The sequence below is a fragment of the Taudactylus pleione genome, unplaced genomic scaffold (assembly GCF_031769625.1).
Source record: "Taudactylus pleione unplaced genomic scaffold, aTauple2 ptg000061l, whole genome shotgun sequence".
Classification (NCBI taxonomy): domain Eukaryota; kingdom Metazoa; phylum Chordata; class Amphibia; order Anura; family Myobatrachidae; genus Taudactylus; species Taudactylus pleione.
The window spans coordinates 8,890,048-8,907,629 of record NW_028284463.1 but is presented as its reverse complement, the minus strand read 5'-3'; the positions used below and the strand labels follow the sequence as shown (position 1 = coordinate 8,907,629).

Sequence of the window (17,582 nt, the reverse complement as noted above, 5' to 3'; positions counted from 1 at the left end):
TAGATGCTGGAATGATGGGGCTGAATGCTGGAATGACAGGGGGCTGGAGGCTGGAATGATGGGGTCTGGAGGGTACACAGAGGGCTGGAGTCTGGAATTACAGGGGGCTAGAGGGGACACAGAGGGCTGGAAGCAGGAATGATGGGCTGGAGTGGACACAGGAGGCTGGAATGACATGGGGCTGGAGGCTGCAATGATTGGGCTTGAAGGGACTCAGAGGGCTTAAGCTGGAATAAGAGGGGGCTGGAGCCTGGAGGGGACACATGGGTCTGGAAGCTGGGATGATGGGGATGGAGAATAGAATGACAGGGGACAGAAGGCTGGAATTGGAGGGGGCAGGGGGGCTGAAATGACAGAGGGGCTGGAGGAGAGACAGAGGGCTGGTGGCTGGAATGACAAGGGGCTGGAGGGGACACAGTGCTGAGGCAAACACTGAAGGACTGGATGCTGTAATGACAGGGGACTGGAGGGGACACAGGAGGCTGGAATGACAGGGCTGGAGGCTGGAATGACAGGGGCTGGAGGGGACAGAGGGGGCTCAAGGGTACACAGAGGGCTAGAGGATGGAATGACAGGGGGCTGGAGGGGACACAGGGCTGGAAGCTGAAATGACAGGGGCTGGATGGGACACAAGGTGCTGTAGGCTAGAATGACAGGGGGCTGGAGACTGGGATGACTGAGGACTGGAGGGGATACAGAAGGCTGGAGACTGGAATGACAGGATGGAGGGAACACAGGAGGCTGATGATGACGATGACGACATTGGTTATATTCCTACATAAACAGGAATCTTCTAGACCAAGTGATCTTAAACATGAATATTTACTACTGATTGAGGACATTGTCTGCCCACTGAGGATCAATTTCTTCAGAGGTTTCCCATTGCCGACAAACCACCATATGGGTAAGGTGAATTTTTATTTACACACAAATACAGTATAGATTTTTTTGTTCTTTTAAGTGGGGCGCCAAAAGGAATTTTGGGCTCTACTTGGTCTAGAACCTGCAATGATATGACACACAAGGTCCCCCTCCTACAGATGGTTATAACCAGAATATGAGGAATCTGAGGACCCAGGCGTCACGTACCTCACTCCCAGAGACCCCCATTGGTATATATGATGTTGGACGGATTGCCAACATGGTAGTAAGCACATCCTTGCCACCGCTGCACATGAAGAAAGGGGAGGATGTGTTGGTTGGAGCACCTTCCCCTCAAAGCTAATGAGAGGAGCTCCTCGGATTACCATCATGATCATCAGTCGCGATAGTTTCTGCCCCTTTCATGACACATGGCAACGCCCCTCGTGACACATGGCCATGCCTATTTTTACCTGCAAGCTGAAGGCGTGCGCACATAGCGTGTCTCCATACCCCCACTTCAAAATTCCCACTTTGACCACTGTATATAATATATATATATATATATATAATGCAAATAATAGGCATCACTCCAAGTCTTGTAAAGAAGATAAACATGTCTTTAATTCATATTGATGTTTCGGGGACTGCTACCCCGTCATCAGGACAGACATCAATGTACCAATGTACACTGTGCTACCAAACAGACTTAAATACTCACACATTGCTGTTCACTTGTCCTGCGTCAGATGCCAGTTCTCAGCTGCACATAATTAAGATAACAGCTCTGAGACTAAGCAAGATATACGACGTCAGGATGGGGGCTGCGTCTAACACAGGACTCAGAACCATATAGGAGTTGCTAAGCAACAAACAATAAGGTGAAAATCACCAAACAAATGATTATACCATGGAGAGATATAAACATTATATACGTAAACAATAATAAATATGACACATACTAAACATACATCAATAAATATATCAATGCTAACAATATACTATATAAACCACTGAGATCAAAAATACAAATACTATGCATGTATATTTTTGTTGTACACCTCAAATAATATATCAAATATAAATATAATGCCTTTCAAGGAAAAAAACAAAAATGTCATCAATAGTATGATATATAACAGATACCATATATCAATACCTATTGCAATATCTAAAAACGTGCTCATAAATACAGAATAATTAAATTAAGGAATAGAAAGATTGACAAAATAGAAACATACTTATAATAAACTGAGACCTATATAGTACAATAGTAAATATCGTCTATCAGAGTAAGCAGGAGGCACACTACACTCAATGAAGCAGAGGATCCAGTCAACTATATTACTGGCCATAAGCAAGCAGCAACCTCATTATGCAACAAGTATCAACAAAGTAACAGCATCCACTTACTGTTGCAGTTTAAATGTCTTGCTAATAACATACTAAAATTCTTATGAAGCAGCTTAACACCAATGCCTCATTCAAACCTTTGGGATTTACCGTATCTAATATAAACATCCACTTGGCCTCTAATTGTAACAGCTGCTTAGACCTATCTCCTCTTCTGATTTTAAATGGCACTTGGTCAATCATTTTATATCTGAGCATGGCCATATTATGCTTAGCCTGTGCAAAATGCCTAGCTACGGCCTGATCACTTGTGCATTACACAAGTGCTGCTCTAATGGCCACTCTATGTTGTGCCATGTGCTCTTTAAATTGCCTTTCTGTCTTGCCCTCATAGTGGAGACCCACAGGGGCAAGACAGAATATACCCTACAAACTTAATAGTGCATGTTAGTGGTCTATTGATGGAATACATTTTGCAGCTATATGGATGTGTAAATTTATCTCCTGGGATTAATAGTTGCATGTAACACATACCAAGCAGCAATGGTTGCCAGCTTTCTTGGTCAAGAAATTGGGCTGACTGTTAAAGTTCATCCCGGTTATATCTGTTTTAACCACTATGTCTTTAATACTGTGACTTCTTTTATAGCTAGCCATTAACTTGCTATTTGTCAGAGACTGTAATTCTGGATCTGCTGTGACCATCGGCCATAGATTTTTAGCACTTTTATTGGTAAAACTACTAGAAGTACAGAAGGTATTAACCCAAGGGATGGTTTTTCCTTTATTGCTGGCTCTTTTCTGTAAGCAAATTGTGCCTGCTGTGTGTTAATGCTTTGGCCTTAGCTTTCAATAGAACTTTCATGGGGTAACCCCTGTCTGCAATTTATGTATCATGATGTCAAGCTGAACTAACCGGTCATCCATGTCACTACAAATACGACAAACTCTCAACATTTGTGAGTACAGTAAACTGCTTATGGTAGCTTTCGGATGAAAGATATTATGTCTTAAGATATTATTCCTATCTGTGGCTTTGACATAAAGTTTGGTATAGATGTTACCTTGACCTATACCTATAGTGATGTCTAGAAAGTGAATTTCTCTAGTGCTCATCTGGCTAGTTAATTTCGCTGGACAAGAAGATTGATTATGAAGATTAATGATATCTGTCAATTCTTCTGCTGTCCCTTTCCACATAAGCATAATATCATTGATGTATCGATAATATCTCAAAATGCTCATATGTATATTACTCTCTGAAAAGAATAAATTCATTTCAACCATATGCATGAATGCATTAGCATACGAGGGTGCCACCCTACTGCCCATGGCACAACCTGCTAACTGAATAAAGAATCGACCATCATGCAAAAAATATTTGTGTGTCAAAGTAAATTTTAACAAACACATAAAGAACTCAATATCAGGACCCACATAATGCTCATTGTTATCTAATCAGACGCTTCATCGCAGATAAACCATCAGCATGCGGTATGCAAGTGTATAGACTAGTGACATCTATACTCGCCAATACCAGGTTATCTTCTATTTTGCCCACCTCTTATAACATTCTCAACAAGGTATTAGTATCCTTAAGATATGTGCTAGCGTTCTGTATGACTGGCTGCAAGAATGCGTCTAAATAAGCCGATATAGGCTCACACAGAGAACCCCTGGCAGAGATGATGTGGATCTTAGGTGTTATATAGAACAATGGTACCACCGGATGCTTAATAAGCAAACTATCTTTTGTATTACTGGTGATCACCCCACACTCCACTGCATCCTTTAATCAATGTCCCATATGTATGTCCATCTGACAGCAACCTCATACACTCATCTTTATACTGATCCAGATCCATTAGAGGAGCCCTTGTCGGCTCCTCTAATAATGATATCTTGCCTTAAGCTCAAATTTTTCAATGCCAAGAATTCCTCCTTGCTGAGATTATGATAGACATGAGATGTATTACCCTGTGTTGAACTTTCTAGCATACGTGAGGTTTTTATAGAGCTATTAATATATATATAATATATATATATATATATAGCACTGCAATGTAACCATCTAATATAATGAAAATAAACATATAAATAAACAATATCGCATCAGTCTTATCTCTTGTTCTTAACAGCTCTCTTCTTGCTAAATGATTACCATGTAACACACTACAGTTACAATGATTTCCCTCATTGACAGCTGGCTGCGGGCTGGGGAGACGAAGTGCAGGACTTGCTAGTAGGTTGCCTGGCAACCAGCAAGCTCTGGAGAGACATCATCAGATGGGGACACCAGCACCGCAAGCATGGCTCTGCCTCATCCCCCGACTGACCCGGCCTGCTCCAGCGTTGAGGAAGGACGCTACTTAAGGTAAGAAATTACCCACTTCTTTTTCCTTATATTAGATTGTCACATTGCAGTGCTAGTCTTGACAAAAGGCTCCTGTATGATCCTGAAACATCGGCTATGTTAAACATGCAATAAAGAACACTTTGATTGATATAAGCCCAGGAGTGCCGCTGACTCTTCTTGCAAGCACTATTGTTATCAATGCAGAGGGCACCCTGGCCTAAATCATCTTTAAAATTTGAGTGCCAGTTCAACAATGGATTATATATATACAGTATATATATATATATATATATATATATAATTATATATATATATATATATATATATTTATATATATATATATATATATATATATATATATATATTATGGACACAGTCGTGCCCTTATATTAGGGCTGAATCGAAAAAAAAAATTGGAAATCTCCATAGAGAATTCCAGAGGGGTGGGCATGGTGTTTAAGGGGCTATATCTCAAAAGCTATAAGAGGTACCAAGCTGAAAATTGGCATGGGCGGGTAGAACTGTTGCTCGGTGCTGCCTGCCAAAATTCAGGACAAAAAATACATAAAAAATGAGTATTTGGGAGTAATCTAAATTTCCAACTGTCAATTTAATCTGACATTCTCAATTAGGACCACTTTTCTGCTGTTCTCTATGGGGGATTTTTGGGAAGGCATAACTCAGGGTACAGGGCAAATTTAGACTTGGGATTTGTTTTATTATGTAACTATTGTATCAGGGTAGGTCCTTTTGGGGTTCAGGTAATTGAGAAAGTTGCAGTTTATAAACTATTTCCTCACATATGCACCATTATAGAGATAGGAATATTCAATTCCTTGTGCAGCCACAGTAGGAACCTAAAGCAGGTGTACTCACTGTGGCTTCACCTGGGTGCACAAAGTTGGCTGTCCTCTGCAGGTGGTAGTGGGGGCCAGGACTGGGGGGAAGGAAGTCAGCATTTGCTGTGGTCGGGACCTGGGGGGGGGTTGTAACAGGTGTTAGCGGTTGCTGAGACCCAGGGGAGAAAGCAGGCAGCAGTGGTGGTGGTGAAGCCATTAGCGAGCAGCTGGCAGTAGGACCCAGGGGAGGTAGCCGGCATCAACGGAAGATGCCAGATGTGGGCTCGTGAAGCCTGCATCTGTTTGTAAAAAAATTTAGAAAAATGGGGGGGTTTTCCCCCTATTGTTCCTCATCACACTGAATTGTACCTGCAACAATATATGAAGACTATATGGTGATAGAAATTCAGAGATATTAGTTGTATGCATTTGCAAACCCATGGGAAGCTGCTAGGCCCTGTTTCTGGAAATACAGGGGAAAAAATGAGCAGTGTCTCCCCATATTTTCCAGAACAAGCACCTGACTTTTTCTAGTTGGGGGCTGATGCCACAGCCAGGGGATCCCTTCACCAGGCTCCCAGCTGAAGCAACAACCCAGACCACTAATCAGCCCAGGCCAGGGATCCCTGGGGAGCTGGGGATTCTTCCAATAACTGCTATCCCTTGGGCGGTGGTTGCCAGGTTGATAGTGTAATGTGGTTTAAAAACTAGAAGTTAAATATTGTCTATTGCTGTGGAACTACAATTCCCAGCAAGCCTCACCTGCCCTGCATGCTGGTACTTGGAATTTCACAAGTACCAGCATTGTGGGGCATTACGAGCCCGCTGGTACCTGTAGTTCAACAGCAAAATAAATATTTAAATAAACACAGGACACACACACCATACAAAGTAAAAGTTTATTAAACATACATGTACACATACTCACCTATGTATCTTTGTAGCCATTGGTCCCCTTCTCCAGTAGATTGTCCATAGGGTGCCTGTGACAAAATATCCATACTCACCATCTCCTATGCATGGATCGGTCCTCTTCAGTCCAAAGTAGGCAATCCCCCGCTTGGCAAAACAAAAAAGTAATACGCGGACCCATGTACAATATATTAGACCTTGTAGGACAGTACTACACGAATGAGAGCTTAGTAGCAGGATTTCACTATGGAAACCCCACTGCTGAGCAGTCCTTGGCTGAGAAAGGCGAGCCTTCCACCTCTCAGCCAATGAACGATTCTCACCAGTGGAGAGAACCACGAGTGCCCATTTCAAAAATGGTGCCTCAGTGCCATTGAAGAGCTGCTGAAGATAGAAGTTGCTGGGGAAGTCTTGGATGGGCGGCACCCTCCAGGTTAAGTTGCCATGGAAGTCCTAGGGCAGGTGGCAGCCATTTTTTTTAAAATATTTAATTTACTGGGGTACTATAGGTACTAGTGGGCCATTAATGCCCCGCTTGCTGGTACTTGTGGTTTTCAAAGTACCAGAATGCAGGAGAGGCTTGCTGGGACTTGTAGTTCTACTGCAAAGGACAATATTATACTTCTATATTTTTCCACCAGATTACACTATCAACCCAGAACCCACCACCCCAGGGGTGCCGGGGATAGCCCCGGGCTATCAGCCTAGGCTTGGGGTGCCTGGAGAGGGGGACCCCTTATTTGGGTGGTCCCCAGCTCGACAGGGATCCCTGGCCTGGGCTGACTAGTGGTCAGGGTTAATGCTTTGGCTGGGGGGGCCTGGTGAAAGGGCTCCCCTGGCTGAGGCATCAGCCCCTTGCTAGAAAAAGTCCGGTGCTGGTTCTGGAAAATACAGGGGAACCCTACTAATTTTTTTCCCTGTATTTCCAGAACCAGCTCAGAGCCCAGTGTTGGTTGCACTGAATACGGTGGACCCCTACATCATTTGCCCCCCATATTTTGGCAATCATGACTGGTGGTGAAAAGCCCAAGGCTGGTTGTGTTTGGGGGGGATGTCCCTTTTTTATTTTTATTTTATGCAAATTAAAATGTTAACACAGATGCATAGATGGAGCTCACTGACTCATCCATGCATTTGTGTCTATTTTCTCAGATGCATGCCCAGCACCAGTGAGCACCTCTGTCACCCGCTGATGCCCCTGTGCACTGCTGCCACTGGTATGCATGCCGCTGCCCCACACTTCTGCAGCCCACTTCCGCAACACCAAAACACCACCTGTGTGCCAGCCTTCCTCCACCTGAACTAATGTACCATTTTGTTGTCCTTCTCCCATGCAGATGGCCCAGATTGTCCTCCAAACCCTTATAGTTAATACATGTTAAAAAAGCAATGAAATTCCATAGACAAAAAAACCTTACGGTTTCACATGTCCCATTAAGGCTTCTTAGACTTGATCTGAAATTTCACAAAACCTATTGAATTTCTGCACATCTTTACTATTAATTTGTTTGTCATGTTATCTGTACTAAGCACTAAAAGACTATACTTGTAGGCTATTTGTAGCTATTTATGTAGTTATTTAGAATGGAATATGAAGATGGAAAGATAGAGAATACTGGATCTAGTGCAAATCAGACTGGATGTAGATGTCTATGGAACACAATGGATGTGCTGAATGTGAGCCTTAATGCATTGACTTCCACTGGTTGGGGATCTCTCTTTATTGACTACACTACATGTGGAAAATAAAGCTCTGGGCTAGAAATGGATTTTGGCATATTGATCTTAACTGGATGTTTACCTTGACATATCGGATGCAGAAATACATCTATGAAGAGGACCACCCATATTATAAACCAGTGTATTGTAGTTTATGTGGTTCACAGGGTTATAAAATGGTAGGATTGCTACTAGCCTGCCCCCTTGACCAAGCACCTCTGCTCTCTAACCTTCAGTGTTTTATTACTTATTATTTATTACCAGTTTCTTATATAGCGCAACATATTCTGTTATGCCTCACAATTGAAAACATTAATAGAACAAAACTTGGTACTAACAGACAGATATAGAGGTAGGAAAGCCATGCTTGCAAGCTTACAGTCTATAGGGAAATAGGCATTGATACACAAGGATAGGTGCTATATATTGCATATTGGTCCAGCCAGATTGCAGAGTTTCTTGGTGGGCTGTCCAGTCACATAGGAATGTTGGCCTGGGGTTGGGAGGATGTGAAAGAAAGACAATGTGTGAAGTTATTTGTTTGAGAGGGATGTAATTAGATTGGGAAACTATGAAGGATATGTGGGTGGTTCTGGAATCTGAAAAGCTTGTCTGAAAAGTTGAGTTTACAGGGAAAGCTTGAAAGTTTGGAGACTAGAGTAAAGTCTTATTGTGCATGGAAGGCATTAGACAGTGGGTGCAGCTCCAAAAAAATTCCGTAATGTGAGTGACAGCAAGTAATGCATAGGGATGAGAGACGCAGATCTTGTACTGAGCAAAGAGGTTGAGTTGGGTGATATTTTAAATTGAGTGAAGAGATGTACTATGTTGGTGTGGTTTGGTTAATAGCCTTATGTGTAAGTAAAATTATTTTGTATTGAATATGGTAGAAAACCGGTAACCAATGGAGGGACTGACAGAGCGGAGCAGCAGATAATGAACGCTTAATGAGGAAGAGCTTGCAGCAGCATTCATAATAGATTACAGTGGCAAGAGCCTGTTTTTGGAAAAACCAGTAGAGAGACTATTGCAATAGTCAATGCGGGAAATAATGAGTGCATGGATTAGAATTTTTGCAGTGTCTTGTGTAAGATATGGTCAAATTTTGAATGTGTTGCTTAGATGTACAGTATGTAACATGATTTTGATACAGATTGAATGTGGGGAACAAAGGACAGTTCAGAGTCAAGGATGACACCTAGGGAGCGATCTTGTGGGGTAGGTTGGATTGTCGCATTATTGACAGTGATAGAGAGATCAAGTTGGTAACAACAAATAAAGGGAAGCACTGAAGTTTTTTACTGGCTGGAGGACAATAAGATTTTACACCACTTTGATTATCTCTAAAAGCAGTGGTATTTATCTGTTTGGGATATACCCACTCTGTGTGCACACAGATTTACTTGTTTTTTTAATTATTCATACACCATTGTCTATGAATTTCTTATATATTTTTTTGTGCTTTCTGGTATATGTACTGTATTTTTAGTTGTATTAAAATTGTATTCAATTGATTTGCTCCAGTGCTTCCCTTTGTTTGTTGTTGCTTCCATTTTCTGAGGGTCACAGCTCCCTCTTGGTTTCAGGTGAGCTGCAGGAGAAATTTCATTATAAATGTAATAGTTAATTTTGGGTTGGACATATTCATTCTTTAGCGCCCAGTATTTTGTACATATTTTTTCCAGATCAGGTTGGTAACTGCTATTGGCCGGTGGAAATATAATTAATTCTGTTTTGGAAATATTAAGTTTGAGGTGGCGAGATGACATTCAAGATGAAATGGCAGAAAGACATCCAGTGACATGTACCAACACAAATGGTGACAAATCAGGGGAGGATAGTTAGATTTGAGAATCATTTGCATACAGATGGTACTGAAATCCAAAAGAGCCAATTAGTTTGCCAAGAGAGGTGGTATAGATTGAGAAGAGCAGAGGACCTAAGACAGAGCCTTGTGGTACTCCAACTGAGGTAGTGAAGAGGAGGCAGAGTTTGAAAAATGAACAGTGAAAGAGCAATTATATAGGTAGGATGTGAACCAAGAAAGGTCTGTGTCCTTAATACCTAGGGATTGTAATGTTTCAAGAGTGGTCAACAGTGTCATAAGCAGCAGAGTGTTCTAGAAGAGTTAGAAGTGAGTAATGGCCTTTAGCCTTGGCCGTGACCAGATCATTCACTACCTTAGTCAGTGCTGTCACTGTGGAGTGTTGGGAATGAAAGCCGGACTGAAGTGGGTCCAATAAGTTGTGTGTGAGAAGAAAGTGTGTAAGGCGGGTGTAGACAAGTTTTTTCATAATAGGAGTAAGCACTGCATGCTTGAACAGTGATGGAAATATACCAATAGAGGAAGAGAGGTTGCAGATTTTAGTTAGGGTTGGCATGAACACAGGAGACAGAGCTTTACTGAATTGTGAGGGTATAAGATGAAGAAGAGAGGTAGTAGAGTTGGAGGATGAGAAGAGTGTACATACTTCATCTTCGATTGTGAGGTCAAATGAAGAGAATGTGCCAGAGGGTTCAGGTAGAGAATTGAGCAGGTCACTGGATAAGTAACAGTATACCTTTTCATTTTGGATCTTATCAATCAGTCCTTGAAATAGGAAGCAAGATCTTGTGCATAGATAGTAGCAGGTGATTTGGGTGAGGTTGGAATAAGTAGCAATTTAAATGTATTAAAAAGTTGCTTGGGGTTAGAGGCTTGAGCAGAGATTAGAGATTGGAAATATGTTTGTTTGGCAGTGTCCAGAGCATTACGATAAGAGTGGTAGATATTCTTAAATGTGAGGAAGTCACTTGGAGTACAAGATTTATGCCACTGATGTTCTACTTTACGTGAGAGTTTTTGTAGATGCCTTGTTAATTTAGAATGCCACAGTTCATGTCTAAGTCTACATGGAGTGTGATTGGTAGCTGGAGCTACGTCATCGAGGACTTTTCTAGATTCTAGTTCAGGTGTGATGCAGCAATCTCATCATGGATGATTTCAATATTCCTATTGACAGTCCACAATCTTCTCATACCTCCAAACTACTCTCAGAAGAGGTGAATGTAGAAATTGGTGAGAGCAGTTGTCGTAGAGAGGTGGATAGTTGTTGAAAATTAATAGCATTAATATTTCTGCAGGTTTGAGGAGGCTTGGTTGATTTAAATGACATTGAGGTTGACATAATGGAGGAGAGTGTGCAGATGAACAGGTTGTGATCTGAGAGAGGGAAAAGAGCATCAGTGAAATCAGAAACTGAGCATAGTCTAGTGAATACAAGATCAAGGCAGTGGCCATCCTGATGAGTAGAGGAGTCAGTACATTGTGAGAAGCCAACAGTAGAAGTTAAAGAGAGTAGTTTGGATGCATGAGGAGATTGTGGACTGTCAATTTGGATTTGAAATCACCCATGATGATGGTGCATCCCATGTTGTCTGCTCTTCCATCCCCTGGGATTTTTAGAGGATATTTATTCTGCACATGTGCAAGATAGATCTCCTCTTCTCCTTTGGGCCCCTCAAAACTGTGAAGTAGCTGTGTATGACTGCCTACAGCACTGCAGAGTTTTCACTCCAGAAAGCCATATGAATGGGATGGGGCAGAGTGGGTGTGGCTGAGGTAACTAGGCAGACCCTGGGTCCTTTTTCTAGTACTGTACATATAAACCAATGTATTTACAATGTGGAATTGAAAGTGCAACTTCACCCAAAGATGAAAAATTATTTTAAGTATTAGATATTAAATTGTATTTTGATACACTCTTCACCACATTGCTGTAATATTTCCTAGACCCACTTATCTTGGCCTATGCTAGAAACAAGCTTATCAGGATGCAGCCTGGGATAGGCTGCTACTCAACTCTGTGCTGGTGTCCTTGGGCTTAGGTGTCCAGATGCTGGGAGTGGAGGTGTGGAGGTGAGTGGTGACTGAGTATTCTCCCTGGGGTCTGCTAGGGCTTCCGCACGTCCGTCCTGGTTTCCGGGGTGCTGGGCATGCGCGCAGACATGTTTTCTCATATCATGTGAATTATGTCTCCCAATAGTAGTCCTGTGGTCACTCAGCTGATCCTCTGATCTAATGATCAGCTACCCTGGGGTATTTAAGTCTGACTCCAGGAAAAGGAAACTGCTGTTCAACTTCGCTGTTCCAGTGACTTGTGATTCTCACCAGTGTTTCTCTGTGTTTTTCCTTCAGTGTTGCTTCAGCCCACTTTCAGTTCTCAAGAATTCCTGCATTAGCTTCCATGCTAATTCTCAGTCTGAGACTTTAGTTCTCTCTCAAAAGTCCAGTGTTTTATATTGTTTTTTCTGTGTGTCTTGTAGTGTGCTGCTAACCCTCCTGCAGCTTCCCTGTGTTACTGAGGTGTCAGGTTTCCTGCTAATTTCTAGTTAGCTGTCAGCTGGATCTATAGCAATGCCCAGTACATGCCTGTGTCCACTTCTCTCTGTGTCTCACTGTGCTAATCAGCTCCTGAATCTGTTGCAGTTCCCAGTACATTTCCCTGTGTTTCCAAGCAAGCCTGCGACTAGGATTTCTACATTCTCAAGTCCATCTCCAGGGTTTAAGTATTTAGTTCATCTCCAATATTCAAGTTTTCAGTTAATCTCCAGTGGTCAAGTATTAGTTTATATACAAATTCATTTAATATAGTTTTGGTCTTTCTGCCACTCCCAGGTACCTGTCCAGAGAGCTGCAACCTGCCCACTTGGTGCAAGGAAACCCAAATCCTGACTGGAGGGTTCACTGGAGAAGACCACCAAGTGGGTTAGACTCTGCACCTCTGGCCAGGTCTAGCCAAACCTGGGTTTGGCCACAATAGGGAGACCTAGCTGCCACTCACCTAGTTGTTCCCTAGTCATCCTAACCCCCTGGCTAACTGTTCTCCACAGAGGAACACTTGCACCGGATCATGGCAGTTTGAACAGCCCAATATGCAGGCTGCCGGGTTCCAGGGTGAAGAGAGCTTTCAAGATCTTCTCCTTCGTGTTACTGCACAAGGGACCGCTCTGCAACTTGTGAGACAGCAGCTGCAAGAACTTTCTAGTCAATTGAATGTTATTCATTCTGTTATCGCTGCTTTGTCTTTAGACATATCACAAGTTCCGCCAGTGAATTCTCCTGTATCCTCTTCTCCAGAGTTTCAATCTAAAGTTCCAGTCACTCCTACTGATGAAAAATTTTCTGTGTATACTAGTGAACCTCTCAAGTGTTGTCTGGTCTCCCAATTATCTGATATTCATGACCTAGAACCTTTCAAGAGTTTCTACTGGCTTCTAGAACAACTACAAAATCTCTGTCCCAAAATTTTTCAAGTTACTCCCAAGCTTTCTAGTGCTACCCGTGACTTGACTAACATCTCTTCCAAGCAAAATAAAGTAAGGCATCAAAGTTTCCTGTGCCCTAAACTTACTGAGGTTGAACGACAGTGGCGCCAGGAATTACATCTGTTTTTTTTATTGTGGCTATGATGATCGCTTTCTTAAAGACTGTACTCTGCACCCACTGAAAAGTGGTGGCAAGTATGTGACTCCCAACATCTGTGCTTTTAGTTCTTCCCATCAGCCATCAGTGATGTCAGTTTCTGCAGTTACAGATAAGGAGGTGAAGTCCACTAAGCAAAAGAAAGTTCAAGTTTTCGATTGGGGCCCTGTTACAAGATGCTTCAACCCTTGTCTAAGAAATGTTGGGAGGAGATTTCAACCTCCTAAAGTCAGGGACACTACTCATTCCATTTCTACTGGTCCCAGCCCGGTTTCTGCCTGTTCCGGCTCCAGCCCAGATTCTGCCTGTTCCGGTCCCAGCCCGGATTCTGCCTGTTCTGGTCCCAGCCTGGATTTTGCCTGTTCTGGACCCAGCCCAGATTATGCCTGTTCCGGTCCCAGCCCGGATTCTGCCTGTTCCGGTCCCAGCCCGGATTCTGCCTGTTCCGGTCCCAGCCCGGATTCTGCCTGTTCCAGTCCCAGCCTGGATTCTGAATGTTCTGGTCCCAGCATGGATTCTGAATGTTCCGGTCCCAGCATGGATTCTGCTTGTCCCAGCAGGGAACCCCAGGAGGGGTGTCTGCTTCACCGATCCCAGGTGGGATGTCCAGGGCCTTAGCCGCAGGAGGGGTCTCAATTCTCACACCCCAGCAGGGGGTCTCAAGTCTCATACCCCAGGAGGGGTCTCAAGTTTTGCACCCCAGGAGGGGGTCTCACATTTCAAGTATTAGTTTATATACAAATTCATTTAATATAGTTCTGGTCTTTCTGCCACTCCCAGGTACCTGTCCAGAGGGCTGCAACCTGCCCACTTGGTGCAGTGAAACCCAAATCCTGACTGGAATGGTCACTGGTGAAGACCACCAAGTGGGTTAGACTGTGCATCTGGGCAGATCTAGCCAAACCTGGGTTTGGCCACAATAGGGAGACCTAGCTGCCACTCACCTAGTTGTTCCCTAGTCACCCTAACCCCCTGGCTCACTGTCTTCCACAGAGGAACACTTGCACCAGATCGTGACAAAGCTAAATGGTTATTTTGGCTGTTACTCTAACAAAAAACAAGTTGAGCTCTATAAGGAGGCATCATTGGTGTTGGGGGTTATTACAATGGGGGTTATTACAACTAGCAGACCAATGGTGGATCCCACAAATAAAACATCCAAGGTGAGAATACTTGCATTTTTTATATTAACTCATTTAACTCTACAGCGCTGCTTTACATAAAACAGTTATTTGAAAAAAAAAGAATCTTGAAGACTTCTTCTATTAGGGTCAAATAAGTATTGAAAAGTATCATTTTAAATTATTGTGGGGGAGATCAAAAACCATATTAGGCAGTATTATGAAGTGACATGTTCTGTTACAGTGTTACAGTTTTGTAAGACCAAGATAAATTACTCCAGTATCTGTGGTGGTCTGGTCACCTTCAATTAGTTCTGAATCTGACCTCGTAGGTATTGTACCAATCTGTGTCTTTAGGACCACACATTTTGTGATTGGGGTGAATGTATATATATATGTATCACCAGCATGCATAACAAGAGACTACCCAGGGCAATATATTTGTTACTGAACTACTTTATTGAAAGTCATATAGTTCACAATATTCACTGTGGAGGTGACATTGATCAGAAGCATTTAATGGTAGGTATATGCATATAATAGTACACAAATGGGTGGGAATGTTTGTAACAAGTAATTGGACACCAACTAGGAGTAGATGTTTTGCTTTAAGCTGAGAGCTGCGCAGGTGGGTGATCTCTTCCTCACCTTGATGATTAAAATTATATTTTCAGCTGGTACATAATTTTCTCCATCAATGAAGATCAGTATAAAGGTGTTTTTTCAGGAGGTCCATGTCTACATTACAGAAATACACTTTGTAGATTTCCAAATACCTGTGAGCCTCTGAATCCATGCATTTGCCCAAGCAAGACCATGATAGAACCATATGGGACTGAATTATGGCTACAGCTCAGAGAGCATTCTTTCCTGCCTAATGGCCAGTTCTTTTTTGTATGAACCAGCCATCAACCAGGACATTTACCAGAACATGGTTTGATCTATATACATGTATGCAGAAAAGAAGCTAAGTATATACCAATGAGGAGTTAACAGTTATGCCACTAATCTCTGAAGAGCTCTAATGATTTCCTTATTGCGTACACTATATACAAAAGGATTTATCATGGGGATCACTGTTGTATATAGCACACTCATGATCTGCTCTAGATTATTGTATTTTTCTGATGGTGGCATCAAGTATACAGAGAAGCCGTTAACATAGAAGATGATCATGACAGTGAGGTGGGATGAGCAGGTGGAGAAGGCTTTTCTTCTTCCATCCCTTGATTTTATATTCACTATAACACTGATAATCTTTTTGTATGACATCACATTGATGAGGAATGGACAAAGGCCAAATAACACCATGTTACCATAAAGGACAATATAGAACATGCTGGAGCCAGAACAGGAGATATTAATCAGAGCTTTAGCATCACAGAAGAACTGATGAATGGTGTCAGAATGACAGAAGGACATTTTAAGAACTGAAAGTACCCACAACATTGAGTTTAAACATGTGCATAGCCAGATCATCATCACAAGCAGGATACAGATCTCCTTGCTCATTGTCTGGTGATAGTGTAAAGGATGACAGATTGCAATGTATCGGTCATACCCCATCACAAATAAAAGAGAAACCTCTGTGGTGGCAGCTATAATAAAAATATATATATCTGAGTTAAACATTCTGTTAAAGATACTGTGTTATTCCGAGATAGCAAGATGTACAGCAGTTTGGGGACAGTTACTGTTGTGTAACACATATCTACAAATGACAAGTTAAATAGAAACAGATACATGGGGGTGTGTAAATGTGAATCCAAACATATCACTGTAATTATAGCTGTATTCACCATGACTCCAAACAGATATATTAGGAAAAAAACACTGAAAATTAAGGGTTCATCACCGGCTTTCATTAAAACAAATGGCCTAATGTGGAATATTATAACAGATGTGTGGTTCTCCATGAGATTCTGTCACCAGTCTGCAAGACAATAATTATAATATATACATATAAATAAGTTATAACTTATAATAGTGCCCACTCAACAAATGTAAAGATACAGTTTATATTTACAGGATGTTTTTACTAGAGATATGCACACACCCACATATTTTGGTTTTGGTAAAACAACCCTCAAGTGTTTTGGTTTGGATTTGATTTTGGATTTCTTTAAAGTTTATACAAATCTATAAAAACAGCTAAAATCACTTAATTTGGATCTGTTTACATGAAATCCAAAACCAAGATTTTTTTTTTAAATCCGAGTTCCGAACTTAAAGTATGCTTAAGCAGGGTCTCGGTTCTACTTGAAACCCGAAAAGTGATCTGAGCTGAGACTTGGTTTGACTAGGATCCCCTCAGTTCAGGTGTGTTCATTTATCAGGAAACTAAACTGCACATCTGATTAAATACTTGTGGCATGCACTCTCTAGATTTATGGGTTAGGTTTTGTCAGCTGCTGGACCTACATATGGTACCCCATCCCTATTACTGGAAATCAAAATTAAAAATTGGGAGGTCCACGGTATTTGTAGGGTTCATCTCCCTGAGGAAGGCCAAGTGGCCAATACGCGTCAGAGCTAATCCACCTACACACACAGGATCCAGTATTCCCACATACTATCAAGTCTCCTTGCTCCAGCGAGTAGAGCGACCGGCTCCGGAGCATGAACACCGAGGTCCATGTGATCTCGCGAGAGCATAGCACTTCGGAAGGAACGTGATGAACCGGTGACCACAGCAGCCAAGGAGAGCCTGCAGGCAGATGGATGCCCACAAGGATGCTGAAGAAAGAAGATAGCTTCATCACTTACCAGGAGGCGAGCACTACAGTGGGTAAATTGTGCACCTGGCGGACACGGGATGCCGCTCCACCAGTCACATACCCTCCCCCTGGACCTCACCCGCACTTGATTCAATTAGTAGATGGCATGGACACATTACAGTTAATCCTGTAAAGACTGCACCAAATTAAGGAACTGACAGAAATCCTCTTTCACCCGGT

General features: G+C 42.2%; 1 pseudogene; it reads right to left on the bottom strand.

The window, feature by feature from the left end:
• Positions 1-15,621: 15,621 nt before the first annotated feature.
• LOC148534998 (olfactory receptor 1-like) lies at positions 15,622-16,541 on the bottom strand (annotated as a pseudogene).
• Between the last annotated feature and the right edge of the window lie 1,041 nt (positions 16,542-17,582).